Source organism: Protopterus annectens, chromosome 2.part1 (assembly GCF_019279795.1).
Source record: "Protopterus annectens isolate FY-2018-M chromosome 2.part1, PAN1.0, whole genome shotgun sequence".
Taxonomy (NCBI): domain Eukaryota; kingdom Metazoa; phylum Chordata; order Ceratodontiformes; family Protopteridae; genus Protopterus; species Protopterus annectens.
The window spans coordinates 1,884,534,578-1,884,559,710 of NC_056729.1; positions in this window are offsets into that span (position 1 = coordinate 1,884,534,578).

Genomic DNA, 25,133 nt, shown 5'->3' on the forward strand with positions numbered 1-25,133 from the left:
TTTGTCCACTATTTATATTTGGATGCTTGAACGTGGCAATTGTTTGGATAACCTTTGAACAAGAAAGGACTTATTTATTCCAGAGCTGCATAGCGGGATTTACCATTCTTCACCAGTGTGTGTCAACTTACCAGCACCATCCTGAATTGGAGAACTTTGACAAATTAGAGTGTACAATCTAGCTACAGCATGTCTTTGGAATGTGGGAGGAAAACAAAGCAGCTGGCGGAAACCCACGCAAACACATGGAGGACATGCAGACTCCACACAGAAAGTACCCCAGCAAAGAATTGAACTGAGAATCTTGGACTCAGAACTGTAGGGATAAAATAAAAAAAAAAAAAAAAAACAACAACAAACAAATGTGCAGTTCTTGTATTTGTACTTACTAATAAAAATGTAATATCTCAGGGAGTTCTCCTTAGAACAGTCTCAGACTTTGCATCTACATAAAAAAAGCATTGTGGGTTTGTGGGTTGCAGCCCAAATGATGGGGAAACTAGAAGTAAAGCCCGATTGCAAAAAAATGCTTTTGAAGTGATTTTTTTAACAAACGTCACTGTTTTGTAATCACACTTTCCAAGTGTTGGTCACATAAGAGTTGCATTTTTTTAAGGAGCCAGTTACAGTCTTTTAATAACTTTATTTCAGTATATCTATATACAAGTTAAGTTTGATTTGCTCTTTTTGAAAAGCTGTGGGTTCTTTTATTTCAAAATTATCTGGCTTGTGTTCTGTCTCATTTATACCTGTAGCAATGGCACTTTTCCCGATCTAAGCTGTGTATGGTATGTAGCTAAAATGTTTCTTTGATATATTCTGTACTCCTATGTTTGTCAGATTCAAAGTTAAACTTCTTTTCAGCTGTTCTAATATAAGCTTTTTATGAAATGTCTTTTTTAGTATTAAATATGCATGCTAATTATCCAGTTATACTATAAGCCTCACATGAGATGCCATGTGCTGTATTTGCATTCCCGAGTAAAAAACTTCGACTTTACTGAGGTCTAAACTCTGTGCTGTGATCTTACTTTGGTACACGTCTGCATTGTAGTTTTACACAACCGTGTTGTACTTTTACTTTGTTTCTTTTTCACTTGCATATTTCACGTGTAAACTTTTATTTGCTGCTTCTGATACCTAAACAATACTTAATACATTAGGCTACTAAACTTCTTTGTATGTGTTTATAATTTATTCAATGTAGAATCCTGTCTTGCAACACTTGCTGTAGGGTATGTTCTTCGTGTTTCACTGTTGCAGTCATTACATTTGGATAATCTGCTGGCAGGTTGCCCTCAGTCGGCCTGATTAACAAAGTCTTGGGTCCTGCGTCGGTTGCTGTCCCTTTTTCCATGACGTCAGGTCATCAGGGGTATAAAAAATGCAGCCGACGTCATTACATCAGTCTTTCTTGCCACATGGTGCCCGAAGCAGAAGTAATTCGCAAGTGCCAGTTGGCCGAACCCTGAAATTTTCATTTTCGAGTTTCAGAACCGAAGTCTTCAACTAAAAGCTAAGTACCCTATTGGGGAAATTTTTTCTTGCTCCTTACCGATGTCAGTAAAAGTTAATAATTGCATTACTTGTGGGAAGCAAATACCTCATAAGGATTTTCATTTGTACTGTATTCCTTGCCTAGGCCCTGATCATAACGTACCTTGTTGTCGGTTTTGTGCTAGATTTAATCAATGCACTATTAAACGTAGGCACATTTTTGCTTCTAAATATTTTGGCTCATGATTTAACTATCCAGAAATGATGTTGGTTAGCAATTCGACAACTGGAATACGTAAAAAATGCAAAGAAAAAGACAGAGACAGGCCGTCAAGGTCCAAAACTGACGACGAAGCTTCTAAGCCAGTCGCTAGTTCGCCGGTACTCAGTGAGGTGCTTTTGCAGCCCCTGATGCCTGCTACTTTTGATTCGCAGGCCTCTACTGAGACCCATTCAGAGTCCAGTATGCCGCGAGATGCTTTAAGTATTGAACCTGCAGATGTCTCTACCTTAGATGGGTTCAGAGCCACTGTGCAGGCACCGGCTTCTGAGGGTGCTTTCAGGCCTAAAGATTTGTATATTAAACCGACGCCGTCTTCAAAACTAAGGCCAAAATCTACTACGATGTCTAAAAAACTATGCTTAGGCCATGTGTGCAGGCCCCTATGCCTAAAAAGCAAATGATCAAGATCATGAAGATTTAATTACCTTGATCAGGGGGTAGCCAACCCCCTCCTGCTAAGAGGCCTAGGCAAGGCATTGATTATGAATCTTCTGATCAGGATTCTATTTCTTCTGATTCTTCTACTGAACAGGATTTATCTATACCTACTTATGAAGACTCTGACGCAGAGGATTCCATTCTTTCTGCTTCACCGCCCTGAGGATTTCTCTTTTGGAGAAACTTTACATACCTTAAGGGAACATTTCCACTGGGAAAGTCAGGATTTCTCTGAATCTGAAAAGAGACTTAGGGATTTTCTTCTTCTTCCTCAGCATAGACCTTTGGCTATACCTCCTGTTCTAGACATTGTTGATGATTTTTTTTCAGAATCTGGTATGACTTCTGATTCTCTGCCTCCAGCTCCTAGTAAGCCAGACAGATACTACAGGGTTCCTGACTCCCACAAATTCCTTTCAAAAATCCTACTGCTGATCCTGAAACCATTTCTCAGGGTCCCAAGGGCATTAAGGCCTCTACTGCTAAAAATCTTACCCCTTCTGATAGAGATTACAGGGCACTGGATAGATGGGGTAAGAAGGTTTACACTTCTGCAACCTTGGCAATCAGAGCTTTAAACTGTCAATTTCATATGCTTAAATATCAACAGCATATCATGGGACTACTTAAACAGAAAATGATGTTAATCTCTGACTGTGTGGAAAATAAAGATTTGCAGGATTTATTACATTCAGCTGGGCAAGTTGGAAACATACTTTGCAATGTGGTTTTGATTCCTTGGAGGCCTCTTGCAGGGCTGCTGTAACTGGATCTGTGCTAAGAAGGCATGCTTGGCTCAAAGAGCAAACTCTGCTTGACCATGTTAAAGCAAAATTGTTGGATGCTCCTTTACAACAGGACCATCTCTTTGGTAATAAGGCTGAAGAAGTGTTAAAAAAGATGGAAGATAAAGCTAAATCTATGCAAACTGTGAAAGATTTCTTACAAGTGCAACCTGCAAGATTTAGTAGGCACTGGCCTACTAAGAACTGGTCCTTTCCAGTCCCCTCGAGAGCCACTCAAGTCAAATCAAGACATTCCAAAGGCTCCAGGTTTCAGTCACAAGGAGCTTTTAAAACAAAAAAATGGGGTGCCTCCACCTCCAAATCTGGAAACAACAAGGCACCTCCCTATGGTAAATAGTCTCAATGACTTTCCTCTACAATTACCAAGCACTTACCTTTTAGCCGCCCCTTTGGGGGGAAAACTGGCACTTCATGCACAAAACTGGCAACTTATTACCCAGGACAAATGGGTTTTAAATATAGTATCCCAGGGAAAAAGATTTCATTTCCACACGTTGCCAGTCCCAAACGGATGGCCAGATCTGCCTCCAAATCAGTGGGCAGAGGCCCAGAAACAAGTTCTGTCCCTCATGAACATGGGGGCCATTCAACCAGTACTAGAAGAGGAAAAGGGACAAGGTTTCTATTCAAGACTTTTCCTGGTACCCAGAAAAGACAAATCATGGCGTCCAATTCTAGACTTATCCACTCTAAACACATTTCTGGAATTCCAAAATTCAAGATGCTGACTCTTCAACAGTTACTACCTCTGCTAGGCAAAGATGCCTGGTTGGTAATTCTGGACTTAAAAGAGGCTTACCTGCATATCCCAATCAGGGAATCTTGCAGAAGATACCTCTGCTTCAAAGCAGGCTATTTACATTACCAGTTCGCTGCACTGCCCTTTGGCTTATCTACTGCGCCCAGGGTCTTCACAAAGTGCCTGGCACCAGTAATTGCATTTTGCAGGCAAAGAAATATTCAAATATATCCATACCTGGATGATCGTCTAATTCAGGCAGAAAACAAGGACATTCTTCTAAAGCATCTGGCGTTTGTAAAAAGGGTTCTAACTTGTCTAGGGTACACCATAAACGAAAAGAAATCACAACTGGTACCCTCTCAAAAAATTACATTCCTGCATGCAAGCTTGAATACAACTGCCCAGATGACTTACCTTATGCCAGAAAAGCAAATTCAATTGGTGACTTACTTCAAACAGGTGGCCACAAAAACCCTGCTATCTGCAAGACAAATTCTGCAAGCCTTGGGGTTCATGGCCTCCTGCATTCTTCTAATTCCATATGCAAGACTGCATATGAGGAAACTTCAGTGGTACTTAAAAAGTTTATGGAGTCTACATTGTCACAACCTGGAAACAATGATTCCTGTCATACCTTGCCTGCAACTAGAGTTCCTATGGTGGGCAGATGCCTACCACCAAAACAAGGGACTGCCATTCACTCCACTCCCTGCCACCCAAACCCTAACTACAGATGCATCAGACTATGCTTGGGGGGCTCATCTGGCAGGAAAGTGCATTCAGGGCAAATGGAGCCCAAATTAAATGCACCTACATATCAATCAGAAAGAGATGCTAGCTGTACAGAATGCACTGGCCGCCTTCAAGGACTACCTTCATCCAGGACAACTAATGATAAAGACAGACAACACCACAGTTATGTGGTACATAAACAAGCAGGGGGGCACACATTCCTACCCCCTTTGCAGACTAGCCATGGCATTGTGGGACAGCCTTGACCTATCAAATACAACTACAAGCTCAGTTCCTGCCAGAAAAGCTAAATACTCTAGCAGACGAACTAACCAGAAATCTTATGGACCCATATGAATGGAAACTGAAACCACAGGTTTTCAACATGTTGACACACAAATGGGAGAGCCCAGACATATATCTTTTTGCCTCACCCCAGAACTATCAGTTGGACAAATTCTGCACAAGAATTCATCACAAAAAAGCTTGGAAAGTGGATGCTCTATCATTCAGCTGGAAAAACCTATCAGTCTATGCTTTTCCCCCTCTGCCTCTGCTCTCCAAAGTCCTACTAAAAGTCAGACAGGACAGACCAAAAATGATTCTGATTGCTCCAGACTGGCCTCGCCAACACTGGTACCCACTCCTGCGCAATGTGTCACACCTTCCTCCGTGGCACCTGCCTCAGATACCTTGCCTACTGTCTCAGCAGAACTGCCAAATTCTGCACACTCAGCTCCAAACTTTGAATCTTGCAGCGTGGCTAATCAACTAATTTCTCCCTTGGCATCTCTCAGCAAAGTTGTGATGGATGTCATTTTGGAGGCTAGAAGGCCTAGTACTAGAAAATCTTATGCTGACAAATGGAAAAGATTCTGTGCCTGGAAACAATCAGAAGGAATAAGCACAGCAATGCCCAATATTCCTCAGATTCTGCAATACTTAACTGAGATGCTTCACAAGGGCCTATCTTTTTCCTCCATAAAAATCCATGCCTCTGCTCTATTCTCAGAGGGGCCAAAAATGTAAGACCTCCCAGGAGAGCACCAACTCCTGCATGGGACCTCAATTTTGTTTTGGAAAAACTCACTCTCCCTCCTTTTGAGCCAGCTGCTACTGCAGACATAAAATTTCTCTCCTGGAAAACAGCTTTCCTTTTAGCAGTCATTTCAGCTAGAAGGATTTCAGAACTACAGGCTCTTATGGCAGTGGAGCCTTTCATTATTTTTCACCCGGACAGGGTGGCTGTCAGGACCAATCCATCTTTCATGCGTAAGGTGGTATCCAGTGTGGCTCTTAATCAGACCATTTATCTGCCAAATTTCTTTCCCAATCCACAGAACAAGGGTGAGTGGATTCTGCATTCATTGGATGTACACAGACAACTTAGATTCTACTTAAACAGGACAAAAGCTCTAAGAAACTCTGGACAACTGTTGGTGGCATTTGCTGCAGGGGTGGAGGGAAAGGCTATTTCAAAGCAGACTATTTCCAAATGGATAAGTGATTGTATTCATTTCTGCTATATGCACCATGGTAAACCTATCCCCAAGGGGATCAGATCTCATTCCACCAGGGCTGCATCTACCTGTGCAGCCTTTCTCAGAGTGGTTCCTACCAGAGACATTCTAGAAGCTGCTACCTGGAGCTCAGTTCATACGTTCACCAAACATTACTATTTACCTCTCTTCTCTAAATCCAGAGCTAGCTTTGCCACTGCTGTACTGCAGGGCCGTATAGCTGCTTCTAATGCTGTATAAATCCATCCTCTTAACCATAGCTTTGGGAATCTACCCAAATGTAATGACTGCAACAGTGAAACACAAAGAACATAGTACAGTTGTGTACACTTACCATAAGTGTAGATGTTCGAGTGCATTCACTGTTGCAGTCCTTGTTACCCACCCTCCAGCCCCCTGTTTTTCTCTTACTATACCTCTCCTTTCTTTAACTATGCTTAAAAGCCTTTTTTGTGTATTTGCTTTTGTTTGGAGGTATATTTTTTGTGTTTTAAATTATATACATATATATACATATATAGTTTGCTTCCCATTTGGGGGGCACCTGACATCTGAGGCAAGAAAAACTGATGTAATGGTGTCGGCTGCATGTTTTATACCCCTGACGACCTGATGTCATGGAAGAAGGGACAGCAACCGACACAGGACCCAAGACTTTGTTAATCAGGCCGACTGAGGGCAACCTGCCAGCAGATTACCCAAATGTAATGACTGCAACAGTGAATACACTCGAACATTTACATTTAATGTAAGTGTACACAACTGTACTTTCTCCAGAATTATAGTTGTGGGCTAACTTTTTCATCTGTTTTGCATGTTCTAATACACCTTCAGTAAACCTTCTAGTGTGTGATAAAAGTCTGTAAGGTTGGATAAGAACAAACTACCCTTCCAGAAGCCACATTGTATCAGATGAACTTTTATTTTGGCGTATTTAGCAGTCTTGATGTTATTCTTTTTCACGTTAGATTCAGTATAAGTCAGGATTACTGGTCAGTCATAAAGTATCATAATGAGCATGTTCCTATATCAGAATTTCATTCTGTTTTCAAAGGCTAAATCATACTTCTCAACATATTAGAGCAAGAAATCTGGACAAAGCCATAAATAATGGGGGACAAAGGCCCAACAATAGGGACACTTTTTAAAGATTGCTCTTACAAACATAGAAAGTTGATAGAATAACAGGTTTTACGTTAGTATAATTTTTCTGAAAGTATAAAGTCTGAAACTCAAAAATCTGTCAATAGTTTTTTGACGTCAACCCTGAATGATTTGCCAATAATATGTCAGAAAATCAAAATGCTATGACTAACAGACCAAAAATATGAGGCAAAAATCTGGACATTCTGTGAAAATCTGGACAGTTGAGAGGTATAGGCTAGATCCCAGACTGTACTTCAAGGGATAAAGTGGACATGCACAGAATTATGCTTTTGCTTCTGGGAGATTGTTCTTTAACATCAGTTTACTTCTCCCCCCACTGAGCTGTTAGATTTTACACTTCATAAAGTTAATTCTGCTTCCTTAGCAGCCATGTCTTTGTTTGACCCAACTATCTCTGAGATTAGGAAGTTTTGAATGAATGTGTGTAAGAACTAAGGCAAAATATTGACAGACCATGCCTGTCATCTTATTGAGTAATTCAGATCAAAACATTCAGTTCCTTAGTTTATTAATAGTTAAGTAATATGCAAAGAGTTTGTATTTCTTGCAGGATTGGCATCTCTGTAACTGCATTTTCTTTTTTAATATACCTGCTAAAAATAACATTTTTGCATCGTGTGTCCCTTGAGTCACTTAGCATCTGTCCTTACCCCCCTTACCCCCATTTGCATTCTCATTTCTTTCTCCAGCTCCCCTCCTTCATAGGGAGAGAATGGCCTTAAACAGCCTATGATATGGTGATTTGCAGGGTCCCTATTAAAATGATGAATGTTTGAAAAATCGAATGGCTAAATAGCCGAATATGCAGTTACTCGAAATCAGTTTTGTGGGGGGCTGCGCTCCACCCACCCCAGCTAATTATATATACCAACTCTGAGATTGCACTACAGTGAGGAAATGGCAAAGTTTCTGATCTTCACTGTACTGCGATCACAGAAAACCGATCTCGAGTGGCTCAATATTCAGCTTTTTAGCTGTTCGATTTTTTTAACTTTCGTCGTTCTAATAGGGACCCGATATGCACACCCCCCCCCTTAAGAAGGACAAGAGCCAGGAGGCAGCCATTATATATATGCAGCCAGGTAGGGGGTTTTGGAGTGAAGGGGAGGGGAAACCTTATCTGGACTGAGATAAAATTGTGTTAGAAGTATGATCATCTATAATGTTAGCTTACTATATACCATTCCAGTGAATGATAGTCTGCCTTCAACCAGAGAGACAGCCCTCATCTCCGCCAAGATCTGCCCCAGTATTAGCCAGAACCCCATCCCCGGAATGGGTGTAAAACCGTAAGCTACTCAGTCATGCACCCTCTTCCTGGCAACTCCACTGCCTGAGCTACTAATCTGACTCAGGTCATCTAGCATCGCCATAGTAGATAGTATTGTAAAGTACTGAGAGAGCAGCAGAGTGGCACAGTGGATAGTGCTGTCACCTCACAGCAACAGGTTCTGTGGTTCGATTACTGGCTAAGGTGCCTTTTGTGCGGAGTCTGCATGTCTTCCCTGTATTTGTGTGGATTTCCTCTGGGTGCACCGGTTTGCTCCTACATTCCAAAGACATGCATTAGGTGGATTGGACAATCTTAATTTTGCACATTACAAACATCACTTTCCTGGTATGAAACACCAAACCACATTGTTTGGAGACACACTGGTTGGCTGTTACCCATGTGGACACTGCAGTTTATGCCAACATATCTGGAAAACTAAAGAATTCACCAGCAAAAATACATCAAAAATCTTTAACATCAAAACCTTTGGCAACTGCAGTTCAGATTGGGTGATATATTTGGCACAATGCTCGTGCTCTGCTTTCTACGTAGGCCAGACTTCTAGGCCAATGAGGATCAGAATCAGCGAGCACCTAAGTTCCATTAGAAATAGGCGCATAACCAATGCCTTATACAAACATACTAGACAACATACAACAGCTTCGTTTCAGTTCATTATCATTGACAGAATACAATTACATAGAAACTTCAGAATGGGGTGGCACAGTAAACTAAATAATATGGAACAAAGATGGATTACTACACTTGGGGCCCTTTTTAAACCTGGACTTAATGAATATCATGTACATGTTAGGTAGGTTACATCCATACTAGAGCTATATTGAGTTAATCTGGTATTGAATTCCAGATATACTAACAATTCCTTCATTTTATAATAATCCCAATAACAATCTCTAGTACCCCACCACTATTCAGAATAGGTACATAATTGTCAGTTTAGAACATACATTTAATAATTCTAATTTTTTGGAATAATATGGTTTTCTATTAATAAAATACAATCTACATGAAGCATACTATTCTTAATATTAGCTGCTTGAAATAGATTTCACAATATTAATGACTACAATTTATATGTTGATTGAAATATTAATATTTACATTATACAGTATTGTATAAAATATGTCATTTTTGGTGAATCTATTTGTGTAATATGGTTGTACTATGATCAGTTAAGCAGTAAGCATTACTAAATGAATAAGGAATATACCACTTTAAGAAGTGAGTATAAAATGAGTAGCTGGATGCATTATGGGCTGAATTTACATTTCTTGGATAAGTCACATTGAGAAAGGCAGTGTTAGCCGAAACCGGTTTGTGCATTAAAATTAGGTTGTTTATACAATCTAATAAAATCATTTTAAATTGTTGCCTTTGAGTGCTGGTCCCTTCATTTTTGTACTCTTTTACAATCTTAATTTGGCCAAGAAAAACCAAAACTAGAAGCAAAACCAAACCACGAATGCAAACCACTTGGCACCACAGGACCCAGAAGCAGGTACACAAAGGCTTTCAAAATAAGCAGTAGAAGAAATCAATCAGCTGCTAGGTCTCCAATAAGATCCTTTAATATGACAAGGCAAAGTTAAAATCACAGTCTCTTCCAAGCGCTTTCACTCGACCACTTGCGAGCTTTTTCAAGGCAAAAAACATGAATTGGAAGTTCATTCACATTGAATACTTCCACAGTCATCACATGACTTCCTGTGGATCTTTCCCAAAAGGAAAATCACCATATAAGGCAAATTCTAAAATACATTCTTATTGTCATTAAAAAATTATTCATTTTGTAAAAATGTCTTGGCAACTGAATAATCATGTTAAACATAACATTAAATCAAAATGTCACAATGTACCAAGAAAATTCTGCAGAGTGTTTTTGTAATCACAAATAAATGCAGTAACCCCTTTTGAACATCGGGGGTAAAATCTAGATTCCAAATTAAAATCTAGGGCTACTTAGTAGCATTATAAAAACATTTCTTTTCTAAGTTTCAAATGGGTAACTTAACCTTCAATGTGTCTTATTCTAAAATCTTATGAATGCAAAAGTGAATAAAAAATAAAATAAAAATATAAAAATAGATAGCGTAGTAATATAACAGATGTCATGTTATGCTGAATTGTATTATAAACGGGCTTGCCTCAATTTCAGAACACTAATAATGCTAAGAGTGTCGTTCAGACCTGGGTGTCTAGTAGCCTAAGCCGAGCTGCCATAATAGCTCACGGTATTCTAAATTGGACTCCCAACTACCCCCTCTTATATCTGGTTGTACCTGTTCCAACACCATACACTTTATTTCCATGTCCTTACATGTCAAAGAGTGTTTGTAGAAGGCATTACTTTCCTTCCTTGCACTGATGTCATTGAAGTGTTCATATACTCTTCTCCTAAACACCCTTTCAGTTTTCCCAATGTAAAAACCATGGCAGGTAACACAGCATCCAAGGTAGACTGCCCCCTTAGATCCACAGTTAAAATGTTTGTTGGAGTGGAACCTGAATCTTCTCGAGGGGAGGTAGTAGGACCCCGAATTCAGCATCGCATGGCATTGCTTACACATCCCACAGGGATAAGTGCCTGGTTTCTTTCTATTCTGATTGTGTGGATCCTCCAACCTAATTTCTAACAGTTCTTTCAAATTCTTGCCCCTTTTCCTGACAAAAGAGGGAAAGCTGGGCATAAAATTCTTCAGATCTTCCTGTAGTCTGAGAATGGGCCAATATTTCTTGATAGTCTTCTCAATCTGATCTGAGTTGTTGGAATAGGTGTGTATAAAGCTATTTTTAGACTTTGAAGTGTCTTTTGAAGGGTTTGGAGAGATCTCGTTGACCCCCACCCCCCAATAAAGGGGGATACTTATTTGATCTGTTCTCAGAAATTTCTACAACCAGTGCTTCTACCAAAGCTTCCAGATATTGTTTTTCCTTAAAAAATCCCCTTAAAATAGAAACTTCCTCTTTGAAAAGTTTGTCAGTGCTGGACATTTGTGAAGCTCTAATGAGTTGACCTTTTACTATCGCCTTTTTTTGATATAAGGGATGTCCACTGTGGTAATTTAAGTATGCATTTGAAAAAGTGCTTTTCCTGTAAATTTTGGACTGAAAGCACATGTTCGGATAGTCCTTAACCAGTGAAATGTCTAAATAGTCAAGTTGGTGTTTGCTGATCTTGTGAGTGAATCTAAAAAATGTGGTTGTCGTGTTAATGTAATCCATAAATTCCATAAGACTTCCTTCGTCTCCCATCCACATAAAGGAGATATCATCCAAATATCTCCTATAGTGCAAGATATCCTGGTACCATGTGCTAGTAAAAATATATTTATTTTCCCATTGGTATAATACCAAATTTGCATAGATGGAAGCACAGGGGGCACCCATTGCCACACCTTTTTTCTGACGATAAAATTCCCCTTTAAAGTGGATGAAATTATTTTCTAAAACTAAATCCATAAATTCCAAAATTAAGTTAGTGAACTTGGCCCCCAGTTGGACTTCATTAGATAAGTAAGTACCTAACCACTCAAGGCCCGTATTGTGTGGGATGCTAGGGAATAAGTCGACTACATCAACAGTGACCATAAACATCTCAGGTAAAAATAAACTCTGATCCACTCCTTTTAGGTAGTCCCATGAATCCTTACATATATGTTTAATTTTCTGCATATTGTTTTAAGGAGAAGTCGATGAATTTAGCTAGGGTTCTGTAACACTTCCACTTCCTGCCACTATAGGTCTGTATTTAAGCGGGTTCAAATTCTTATGTGTCTTAGGAATTCCAAAAATCTGGGCAACCTTGGGTCTTTTAACTAATAAGTAGTTGTATAACTTCTCATTAATGACATTCTGCATTAAATGATCATATAATAGATAATTTATTTTAGCTTGAGCTATGTTGATCTCGTTTCTTGAGACAAGTTCGTATTGATCAGTGTCCTGTAGCACTGTGTGCAAGGCGGCCTCATAGTCCCAGTTGTACATCAAGACAGCCCCTCCCCCCTTGTCTGGTTTCATGACTCTACATCCCTCCATTTTGAGATTTTTGATTAGAGTCAACTCATCCTCAGTGATGTTTTCAGATATTTCACAGTAATCATTCTCCTTAAGTTTCCTAATGTCAGTCTCAACTAGCTCCTCAAAAATTTTGATGGTGGGGTGAACCGTGGGTTGAAGGTGCTTTTCTTGTGAGAGTTCTTTCTAGATTCCGCTCATCCTTAAACAGTAAGTTAAAGTTAAGCTGCCTCATAAAAGTTTTAAATCAATTAAGGTTGTAACCATGGGGAAGGCCTAAGGGGAACATAATGAAAACCCTTGGAAAGTAAATTAAAAAATTGTCTGTTATTAATAAATCAGTGTAACTGAAAATGGTAAAATTACCTTTCCTGTGTTCAATTTGTTTCCTTCAAATAAAGTGGTGCTGTTGTCCTCATCCACTATAGGCCTTAAGATTAGTTCGGTGGATGATTCCAGCTGTTGTATTGTTCCCTGCGCCCCCTCCCTCTCCTCTGGGGATAATAAAAATCCTGGGTAGAAGGGTTCCTGTTTTTCTGTGCTATTCTCTCACTGCCTGGGATTGTCATTAACTGTCCCTATAGGTTCACCCTGCCTATTAGTTTCACCCCTTTCATGAAAAACATTTTCAGTGGTGTTATTTCTTTCTTTTGTAAAAGGGAGGGGGTAGGCTCTACCTTCCTTGTATTCAGTTAAGTCTCTCTAATTTTCTGATTTTTGATTAAGTACCCTAGAACAATGCTGGTCTACATCACTGAACAACTTGTCATAATCCCTCTTAACTGAGCTAAAAGTTTCATCTTTTATCATGTTTATGTTGAGCTCATCTAGATCTTTTAACAAAACAGTCATTTTTTCTCATAGTCCTCACCATACATTTTAACATGTCCAATCCTGCTTTGTTGTAAATTTCACAAAGGTGGTCATATAAAGCAGCACCATATTGTACATTGTTAGGGAAGTTGAAAACCTCAAGCCCTTGGGAATTCTCTGTACATTAATGCATTCATTTAGATAATCAACTTCCATTTGTTTGTTCTTATAAGAATACAGCTTATCTTTAAAATCAAAAAACACATTTTCAAGATTTTTATAATTATCATGAAGTACAGTACCTTTTCTAAAATTGAACTGTTGTTTTGTCCAAGTTTTGAAGTCAAAAGACTTCCTCTGTTTATTTGACCCAGGGGAAACCTGGTTATTTGTTCTTACATGGTCAGAACAGTTCGAGTTTGAGTTGTTGTCATTACACCCCCTCTCTGTGTTCCTAGTAACATTTCCAGCCCCAACCACTTCAGCAAGTGTTCTAGGGGGATTGTTGAATTGTTGTTGGTTCCCCGGTATCTGGGAGGCTGTTGGTTGTGTCCGCTGTTGAACCATTGAAGTCAATTGTGTCAAAAGTGTTAAAACCTGTTTAAACTCAGCCCTGGAAACTGGGGCTGTGTCAGCATCATCGCCATCGGCTCTCAGTGCTGCCGGAGTGTGACTGAAGCCACTGGCTTCCGTTCCTTCTGCCATGTGTAGAAATCGACCAAGAAAAAACAAAACTAGAAGCAAAACCAAAGCACAAATGCAAACCACTTGGCACCACAGGACCCAGAAGCAGGTACACAAAGGCTTTCAAAATAAGCAGTAGAAGAAATCAATCAGCTGCTAGGTCTCCAATAAGATCCTTTAATATGACAAGGCAAAGTTAAAATCACAGTCTCTTCCAGCGCTTTCAAGGCAAAAACATGAATTGAAGTTCATTCACATTTTCCACAGTCATCACATGACTTCCTGTGGATCTTTCCAAAGGAAAAGCACCATATAAGGCAAATTCTAAAATACATTCTTATTGTCATTAAAATGATTCATTTTGTAAAATCCATCTGGCAACTGAATAATCATGTTAAACATAACATTAAATCAAACAGAGTGTTTAATCACAATAAATGCAGTAACTTTGAACATCGGGTAAATCAAGATTCCAAATTATCTAGGGCTACTTAGTAGCATTATAAAAACATTTCTTTTCTAAGTTTCAAATGGGTATAACCTTCAATGTGTCTTATTCTAAAATCTTATGAATGCAAGTGAATAAAAATAAAATAAAAATATAAAATATATAGTGTAGTAATATAACAGATGTCATGTTATGCTGAATTGTATTATAAACGGGCTTGCCTCAATTTCAGAACACTAATAATGCTAAGAGTGTCGTTCAGACCTGGGTGTCTAGTAGCGTCTAAGTGGAGCTGCCAAAATAGCTCACGGTAATAACGTTTATGGTGTTGGAACAGGTACAACCAGATATAAGAGGGGGTAGTTGGGAGTCCAATTTAGAATACTAGACACCCAGGTCTGAATGACACTCTTAGCATTATTAGTGTTCTGAAATTGAGGCAAGCCCGTTTATAACACAATTCAGCATAACATGACATCTGTTATATTACTACACTATATATTTTTATATTTTTTTGTTTTATTTTTTTATTCACTTTTGCATTCATAAGATTTTAGAATAAGACACATTGAAGGTTAAGTTACCCATTTGAAACTTAGAAAAGAAATGTTTTTATAATGCTACTAAGTAGCCCTAGATTTTAATTTGGAATCTTGATTTTACCCCCGATGTTCAAAAGGGGTTACTGCATTTATTTGTGATTACAAAAACACTCTGCAGAATTTTCTTGGTACACATTGTAACATTTTGATTTAATGTTATGTTTAACATGATTATTCAGTTGCCAAGACATTTTTACAAAATGAATCATTTTTTAATGACAATAAGAATGTATTTTAGAATTTGCCTTATATGGTGATTTTCCTTTTGGGAAAGATCCACAGGAAGTCATGTGATGACTGTGGAAGTATTTAATGTGAATTAACTTCCAGTTCATGTTTTTTGCCTTGAAAAAGCTCGCAAGTGGTCGAGTGAAAGCGCTTGGAAGAGACTGTGATTTTAACTTTGCCTTGTCATATTAAAGGATCTTATTGGAGACCTAGCAGCTGATTGATTTCTTCTACTGCTTATTTTGAAAGCCTTTGTGTACCTGCTTCTGGGTCCTGTGGTGCCAAGTGGTTTACAATCTTAATTTGGCCATAGGTATGAGTGTGTGTGCAAGTGTGTGGTGTGGAAGAACTACAGCTTCAGAGATACCCCTCCAGTGGTGTAAACCTTGGCTGCAGATACTTGCCACTGTTGAAGTGACACCCTGACCTCATGTGCAAAAATGGGAAAAGGGGTTATAGATGGATGGTTGGATACTGGGAGCTCACATAGCTAGACATTCCTGTCTTTTGCTGAGTATCTCTTCTGAGTGGTATTTTAACATACTGAGAGGTAGACATTTCCTCTCTTTTGCAGGGTTTTGCTTCTCAGCAGCATTTTAACATACTGAGAGCACACTTGGTGGCTAGACATTTCCGCCTTTTTGCTGAGTATCTGTTCTGAGTGGTATTTCAACATAGTGAGAGCACACTTGATAGCTGACATTTCCTCTCTTTAATATAGCATATTCCTTCTGAGTGATATTTTAACATACTGCGAGCACTTTGATAGTTACACATTTCCTCTTTTTTTACAGAGTATTTCTTCTGAGCAGTATTTTAACATGCTTAGAGCACACTTGACAGCTAGACATTTCCTCCACTTTGCAGAGTATCTCTTCTTAACAGCATTTAAGATAGTGAGAGCAACCTTAAGGTGTTACTGCTGCTGAATGCTCAGAGCCTGAACATAAAACCCCACACCACTCAAGCCACCCTCACTCTGGAGAATGTAGGCATCTGTGCTTCTGTGCTGTGACTGGGACTTGTTTTAAAGTTGTAGAAAGTGGTCTGAAAGTGCAAGACTACAGTGATTTCCACACATTGAGACCAACAACAGCACAGACATGGGCCAAAGGTGGAGGTGTATTGATATATGTTACAAACAAACACACCTCCAGGTTGCTTAAACAGGATGATACCATGGAGCTCATCCACGTGTAATTCACCATTGACTAGGTCCCTTACCATATCTTGGCTAGCTACAGGTCACCATCTATGCCCCTAGAGTCTCATGACTCTTACCTAAACCTACTAGAGGTACTCATAATCCATCCAAACACCCTGTTCATGGGTGACTTTAACTACCCCTGTATAGGGTGGGAAATGTACACTGCCTTAAACTCATGGACACAATGTTTTCTGGACTTTATTAATGCAACTGCAGCCAGAGGATCGGGTTGGATCTGGTGCTCACTAATATGGGAGAGTGTTGCCTCCCCCACCCTCCCCCCATCTTTTCCTCACTAGTGAGGTCGGACTTCAAAGCTGTCTCATCTGAAGTAAAAATCAACCCAGAAAATCCAAATAAACCAGTAACAGCTGGGAACTATTCAAAGACAAACTACATCTTATTAAGTGATAGTCTGTCAAAAATTCAAGGCTCCTCCAACCCCAAGACCACAGCTACCTATGCAGAATTACTCACAGAGTCACAATACAAACATGTGAATGGGTGTCTAGAGACTGTCACACCCACCAGAAATAAACCCAAGCAAACTGTAGAAACAAATGCCACTAAAGGAATCTTCACCTAAACATGGTAGGTAATAAAAGAAGAAAACTCATGGCCAAAATAAGGAAAAGCAACTCCCTTAAAGATAAGTGCTCTCTTATACAACTAAACAAGAAACTAAAAGGTCTAATTAAGTCCAGCAAGGCCAGCTATGATGTCAGGCTAGCCCTGTAGACTAAGAACATTCAGAAGGCCATCTTTAGCTACATCCAGAACCTTAGGGGTAACACACAACAGTGTGCTGAACTGGTGGTGAACAGTACTGTTGACATAGCAAATCTTCTGGCTGATAAATTCAGCTCACACCTCACCCCCCCCCAACTCCCCCAGCTCCATCAGCTGAAATCTCCTCCAATATGTTTCCTCCAGCTATCAGCAGGGACCAGGTGCTTACAGCACTCACTAAAGCCAAGAGCACCACCTCCAAGGGTCACAGCAGCATCCCCAGTTGTCTCCTGAACAGTCCAGAGCATGACCCAACAAGACCACTTGAGACACTCTTCAATTACAGCCTTGAAACTGGCTATGTTCCAAGTGAATGGAGGACTGCACCAGTCATTCCCCTCCTTAGGGCGGGCCAATGACCGACCCAGGGAACTACAGATCCATCAGTCTAACAAGCCTAATATGCAAAGCTGTGAAACAAATTATCATGGAAATGATAAACAAGGGCATTGGCAAATGACAGAAAATGCTTTCGTAAGGGAAGGTCTTGCCTACTTATCCTGGTGGGCTTCTTTGAGAAGGTCATTAAGGCAATGGATGAGGGTAAAACAGTGCGTACTGCATACCGTGACCTGGCTGAAGCATTGGATACAGTACTATCGCGACCTGGCTGAAGCATTGGATACAGTACTCCACTCAGGTATTGCTGACAGTCTCGCTGAGCTAGATGTAAACCGTTACATAACTCGCTGCACTGCCAGCTGGCATAGTAATAGTTACCTCAGTACTAATATGCCTCCCTACCCCAGTATAGACCCCCGTGATACTCAGGATCCAACTGTGTTTGGGGTGTGCAGCTAGGCTTGTAAAGGCCCTAGTTATCATTAACTTATTAACAACCTATGAACCTGTAAGTAATATTTTGATAAATTTGGGGGTAAGCTTGGCTTGGCTTAAAATGGCTCTTGGGCCGATAGCCAAGTAACCACCTATGAACCTATGGAGCAACACTTTCTTCAAATCTTCATGTTCAGAAAAAAAACTTGAAGCACAATATTGTACTACCAATTCCTGCTGTTTTTCATAAAAATCAGTCAGAAAGAGAGGGAACCCTTTTTCTTTTCTTTGTCCCAGCAAATCTTGTGTGTACACTGAAAGAGAAACAAGAGAAGCCAAGTTTATTTAGTTTTGTTTTCTCTTTCCTGAGATACTATCTGAAACAGGACCATCCCAAAGCAGGCATACTATCCTGGAGCTTAAGGTCCCTTTCCCAGCTGTGTCCATACCTTCACTTGCCTAAGACAAGCAAGAGCATTTCTCCCTTGTCCGTGGAGGGCAACCCTACAGCCGAAGAGGAGATGTCTGTCCCCCAGTCCTTAGTGGCTATAAGTACTACACCATAGGGACCATAGGAGAATGAGGATCTGTCTTAGGAACCAAATGTGATAAGAGTAGATTCACCCAGCGGCATCTGAGGCCCAACCAGAGCCAGCCTGACACCAAGAGTTGCTAACAACTATCTTCTTGTGAATAGGGAAAGGAAGAACCTAGGAGACTAGTAACTGCTGCAAAGATTCAGCTAAGAAAGACACATGGAAGATGGGTATTGGAGCCTGGAAGAGCCAGTAAACCTTCAAAAAGCTAGAAGATGTATCTGTAGAATGCCTCTCAACTGTCATGATTTTTGCAGACTGTCCAGATTTTTACCTCATATTTTTGTCATTTCCTCATAAAATTTGTGTTTTTTAGGCAAATAAATGAAAGTTGAAGTAACTAAATAATGACAAACATTTGAGTTACAGACTAAATATCTATCAGGAAATAACATGCTAATAACACGCCTAGTATTCTCTCAACTTTTTAAGTTTATAAGAGCAATATTTAAAATTTGTCCCTAATTTTGACCTTTGTCACCCCATTATTTTTGGCTTTGTCCAGGTTTTTTGTGCTTAGAGTTTGAAAGGTATGACCTGCAATGGGCTAAAACAGTCTCAATTAAGCGGGATTATATTATTATAATCGAAAAGGCATTATAGCGAGTGCCTCTTCATCAACCCTTAAAGAGTGAAGCAGCAGTTACGCGAATGGCCAAATCAGTGATTTTTTTTTCCTAGGAAAAAAATCACTTGGCCATCAACGTGAATTTGCCCCTTTCCCCACTGTTGCGCGATCTTGAAGTTAGTATATCTAGTTAGGGGTGTGTGGTTGGCAATACCCCCCACATTGGGGGGTATGGGAGGAGAAACCCCACATTTTGAGGTGTTGTTAGTGATTTTCCGTTTCTGGCCGGATCAGTGAATTTTTTCCCTAGGAAACAGAATCGCTGATTTGGCCATTTTCATAATTGGCAGTTTGCTCTTTAAGGGTCGATGAAGAGGCATTTGCTGTAATACCTCTTTGATTAGATAATATAGATCCCAATTAAGCCACCTAAGAAGCCAGAGTATTTCGGCATAAGGAAAGAAGCCTGCTGATTCTGATCCTGGTGAGGATCCTGGGAGTGTTGAAGTAGGAACATCCTGACCTCGATAAAAGTATGTTGTACTCATAAATCTGGAGAGACTGGGACTGTTTCCACAGTGTGCTACTCTCTCTAAGCTGGAGACACTGTTGGAATGTTATCCTCCGCAGCTTGTTAACTTCCTGTCATGCTGTTTTGATCTGCACTGTGGCACATACTGCAGCACTGAATTGAAGCTAGTGGTGAAACTATTTGTCTTATTTGGTTCTATCAAGTCGAGCCACTGGAGTGATCCCTGTGTTGAACTTTCTATTACCCATCCACTCATCAAGATTTCTCTTGCAGAGGATCAGCCAGGTGCTCTGCTTGACATGCATGGTAAGTCTATTCCAGAGCATGGCCAGTCACTGGGTGAGGAACCTGTCCCTCCACCATGTTCTGTTGATTGTGGTAATGAGGTTGAGGTCTCTGGAGCATATAGTGCGGAGAGATTGGGATTTCTTTAGATGTAGCATTTCTAACGCAGCTGGGTCAGACATGGCTTTGTAAGTTAAGCAGAGATCACCTCTAAGTAGACGATATGAGACAGAGAAGAGCTGGAGGTTTATGAGTTTGTCCATGTAGGACATGTGTTTAAGGCCTATGATCCTCTTTGTGAGGTACTTTTGTGGCCTCTCCAGCTGTTGCAGGTGTCTAGTGAGGTACATGCCAAATGGTGCATTATACTCGAAGATTGGTCTAATGAGGGAAGCTTAGAGAGAGATGATGACATCTTTCTTCCTGGATGCAAAACCCTTGGTAATGAGATGTTCCACATAGAAGGACTTTCTGACCACAGTGGCAATGTGGTGGTCAAAATAGGTTGCTGTCAACCTGTGTCCCAAGATCTCTTATAACATCTTCAGTGTTCAGTGGGCTCCCATCAATGTGGTAATTAGTGGGAACTGAGTTTTTACCAAAGGGGATGATGATGCATTTTTTTGGCATTAAGCTTAAGGCCATGGTTTTGACACCAGTCTTTGGTCTCAGTGAGGCCTTTCTGTAGGATGTCTGTATCACATGAGGAGTTAATAATGGTTCCCAGCTTGCAGTCATCTGCAAACTTGGTCAGCCAGAGTCCCTTTGTGTTGGCCTGGACTTCTGAGAAGTAGATGCCGAACAGGAGAGAACCCAGGGCCGATCCCTGTGGCACTCTACTTGTGACTAGTCGGCAGTCTGATTTGGAGTCCGCTACTTTCACACTGTGTGTTCTATCTGTGAGCCAATTTGTAACCCACCTAGTGATATAGGGGTTGATCCCTGGGTTGGAGAGTTTATCAATAATTCCTGAGTGAAGAATGGTATCAAAGGTCTTGGCCAGATTGAGGTAGGCTGTATGCACTGCCTTACCTTCACCTACAGCCCTGGTGACTGACTCAAAGAAGTCAACCAGGTTGAGTAGGCATGATCTCCCTTTCATAAAGCCAAATTGCGTGGGGTCTAGATTTTGGAGATTTCCTATATCTTTGTTAATCAATGTGCTCCATAGCTTTACATATCTGACTCATCAGATTAATGGGGCGATAATTCCCAGGGTCTGTAGTCACTCCCCCTTTATGAAGAGGGATGACTGTAGCAGTCCGCCATTTGGTAGGGACAAAGCCTGAGGTGATGCTGTGACTGAACAGGGCACACAGATGTGGTGTCAGTTTGCTTTGTAGTTCATGTAGAGCACAGTCATGGGATATTATTGGGTCCCATGGAAGCTGCATTCTTGACCTTGGACAATGCAGCTTTAACCTGTGCTGGAGTAATTCTGGGTGTCTGGCATTCTTACAGTATTGTGACTGGTCCTTTGTGGGGGGAGGGGTAACGGTGGCATTGAATCTGTCAGCCAGTATGTTGTTAATATCTGTTGGCTGGGTATAGGAGGTACCATTGTGCAGTATCTCAGAAGAAAATCTGGGTATTGCCGTGGAGGTTCTTGATATAGCTGTAGAAGGCTTTGTGATTGTTTTCAGTGTTTGTCACAATTCTGCCTTCATAGCTGGCTTTAAAGGATTTGATAAGCGATCTCAACTTTTTGTTGAGGCTAATAAGGGAGCTTTTCCAGTCTTGGGACTTCACCTTTTTCTGCAACAGTTTCTTCCTTCTGTTGTAGAGTTTATTAATGGCAGGGGACCACCAGAATAACTTCCTTTTTTTGGAGGAGAGTGTCTTGGCTCTGTTGGGTATGGCTAGTTTCATGCAGTTGTGTACGTGTTGGTACAGTGCATTGGTGTATGATTTGGCAAGCATGCAGCTATTTTTCATTGGCATGGGTGCCATGAAGTTAGCCACCTCTGTTTTAGGAGTCCAAAGTCAGCTTTGGAGAAGTTTTTCAAGGTGATTACCTTTGCAGGGGGTGTGGGTGAGATGTGGATTTCTATGGTGATTAGTTTATGGTTGGATCTGACCAGGGAGGATCTGATTATTGGTGTAGAGCAACTGTCACCCGTGTTAGTAATAACCAGGTCAAGAATGTTGCTTCCTCTAGTGGGGGTCAGAATGATCTGGTCCAGGGGAATGGAATTGATGAATTCCAGGAAGTGTTGGGCCACTGTATTGGTGCTTGAGTAGTTTTCCCAGTTGATGGAGGGGTAGTTGAAGTCTCCTAGTACAAGAGTGTTGGGCTGGACCTTGATAGATTCCAGGGTGCTTAGGAACATGGAGTAAGAGTGTAAGGACATGGTTGGGGACCTATAGCAGGCTATGACTTGGATGACCATCTTAGCCAGTGTTGTACCTGAAGTATCTCAGATGTGTTATGCTGGGCTACTAGTCTAGAGGTGTGCATATATTTTATGAATATGGACACACCACTGCCTTTGGAGCTTCGGTCCATGTTTTGGGGCCGAAAGGTGTGGAATGAGTTATAGCGGTGTAGTGCAGGGGTGCTTTCTGTCGCTTTAAACCAGGTCTGTGTTACAACACAAATGTCGATGTTCTCGATTTTGAGGAGTGCTTCTAGTGAGTGCATCTTGAGATTTAGAATTCTAGCATTGAGCAGCATGACCCTCAGATTGCATTTATTTATAGCTGTTATGGTTGTAATTTGGTCTTTGGAACACTGGCTAAAAAAAGGCACTATGGGGTGGCAAGAGCCTTAGCCAGTACCCGGAAATCCAAGGGTGACAGATACAGGCCATCTCTGCCAAAGCATCAAAGGCTGTCAGTCATGTCATCCCAAGAAGACAGATACTGGATCCCCTTAGAATGACACCAGAAAGTTAGCCAATTCTTGAAGCCAATCATTTTTTGTTTGTACTGTGGTATCATTCTGGGTGATGGTAGGATACTGCTCATGGTTAGTGTCATGCCTGCCAGGCCACATAATCCGAGAGCTCCACCATGTCTTTTTTCATGTTGTCCAGGGAGGTGCATCTAATGATCATTCACACCCACATGGACAATGACAGAGTCATTCTTGTATCTGTTGTGGAGTGACCTGAGTGTGTGTGTTACATGTCAGATTGTGGCACCTGATAGACAGTTGACTGTTACCTTCTCCTTATTCAACCTAGTGAGTGGGACATCAGAGTGTCTCACTATTGAGTCACCTATGATTAGTGTACTGGGCAATTTGTTTAGCCTTAGGGGCTAAGGTTGAGGGCACACTGTGGAGGTGAGCTATGTATCCTGTGGTTTGTGCTGTGTTGTGGTGGTCGAGTGGATTTATGTTTTGGAGGTGTCTGCTGTTTGGGTAAATTTCTGTTGAGACCCTCCTTGAAGGTGGGTGTGTGGTTTGTGCTTTTATGTGAGAGCTGTGATAGTGGGTGTTCTGGAGGGCTATGTGCTCCATGTGGTGTGGTGCAGGTGTTGACCTCCTCTTGGCCAGCTAGCCTGTTCTTGGTGATATTAGTGCATCTGTCACAAGTCTGAGTGTTGGGAGATAAGAGGAGTGGGTTGTCTGTGTGCATGAGGCAGTTGCTGCACTGCCTCAGAATGCCCAGGTGTACCAGGTTAATAGGAGAAAGCACAGGGAACTGCCCTTTAAACATGCCAGGAGGGGTGGTCATAACTACTAAGTACTGGAGCTATTTCCATGAAGAACAACTAGTGCTGATGGCACTTAGGTGTGCTACAATAATTTCTACAAAAACCTGTGGAAGTGCAAAGCAATTAGGCTATTTCAAGTGCAAGAGAAAAAGAACTAGCAAGATCTAAGGGAAAAACTGAAGAGCAGACTTTCTGGCACCAGTAATAGTTTGCCTCAGCTCGGCACTGCATTGCGGAGTTTAAACAACTGCAAATCTGCACAAATGTGGGCTTTTAAACCAGAAATTTGAAAGGGATGAAGAAACTGCCCAAATGGCCAATAATTACAATGTCTGGCCCAGAAACCACTCCGCTTGTGGTAGATAGGCTACCTAGTGCTTACTACTCCCACTGATAAGCTAGAAGGCTTTCCCCCACCACAGAAAGACTTAAATCTCCCTCTTGTGGTAGATAGCCTACCTAGTGCTTACCACTCCCACTGATAAGATAAAATGCTTCCCTCCAACACAGAAAGGCTTGGGGGGCTCAGAAGCTTACAGACAGTCCTGGATACAGCAAATCTGTATCTGGACTGGACTAGTTACAGGAAAGGCAGGAAACATGCGCAAATGTTGGCTTTTAAACCAGAAAGTTGAAAGGGATGGAAAAACTGCCCAAATGGCCAAAAAACTACAATTTTTGGTCTAGAAACCACTCCTCTTGTGGTAGATAGGCTACGTAGTGCTTACCACTCCCACTGATAAGCAAGCATAGAACTTTTTTTTACAGAAAAGCAGCAAAAACAGCAATAAAAACACAAAAGTACAAATAGAGCCAGATTTTCTTGACTAACATACGAATTATATCCTTGAATTTCGGAGTCTCTTATTTTCTTTGGCAGTAGTTCTAAACATAGTGCAAATAACAAAGGGGAAAGAAGACACCACTGCTCAAAGAGAAATTATCAGTGAGGAGCCCACCCCCTTTAATTTTCACCGCCGATCCATCATATATCCTCTTAATCAACCTTATAATTTTATTAGGGAATGTAAATGCTATCATTGCCCTACTCATAAAATCCCAGCTTACTCTGTCAAATGCTTTCTCTGCATTAAGATCCACCAACAAGAATGGTATTTTCTTACATTCAGTTTCCCTCTGGATCATCAATGTTCTTTTAATGCTGTCAGATGTTTGCCTCCCATCTGCAAAACTACATTAATCCATGTCTATCAGTTTTGGTATCACCTTTGCCATTCTTTTAGGTATTATAGACATAAACACTCTATAATCAAGGTTTAGTATTGAAATGAGCCTGTATGAAGTTGGATCTGATGGATCTTTACCCTCCTTAGATATTACAGCTATCACGGCTTTCTTCCAGGATGCTGGTACTTCTCCTCCTCTTAAAATACTGATAAACAAAACCTCCCAGATCTTTATCAGTTTTCCCTTTTATAGCTTTCAAA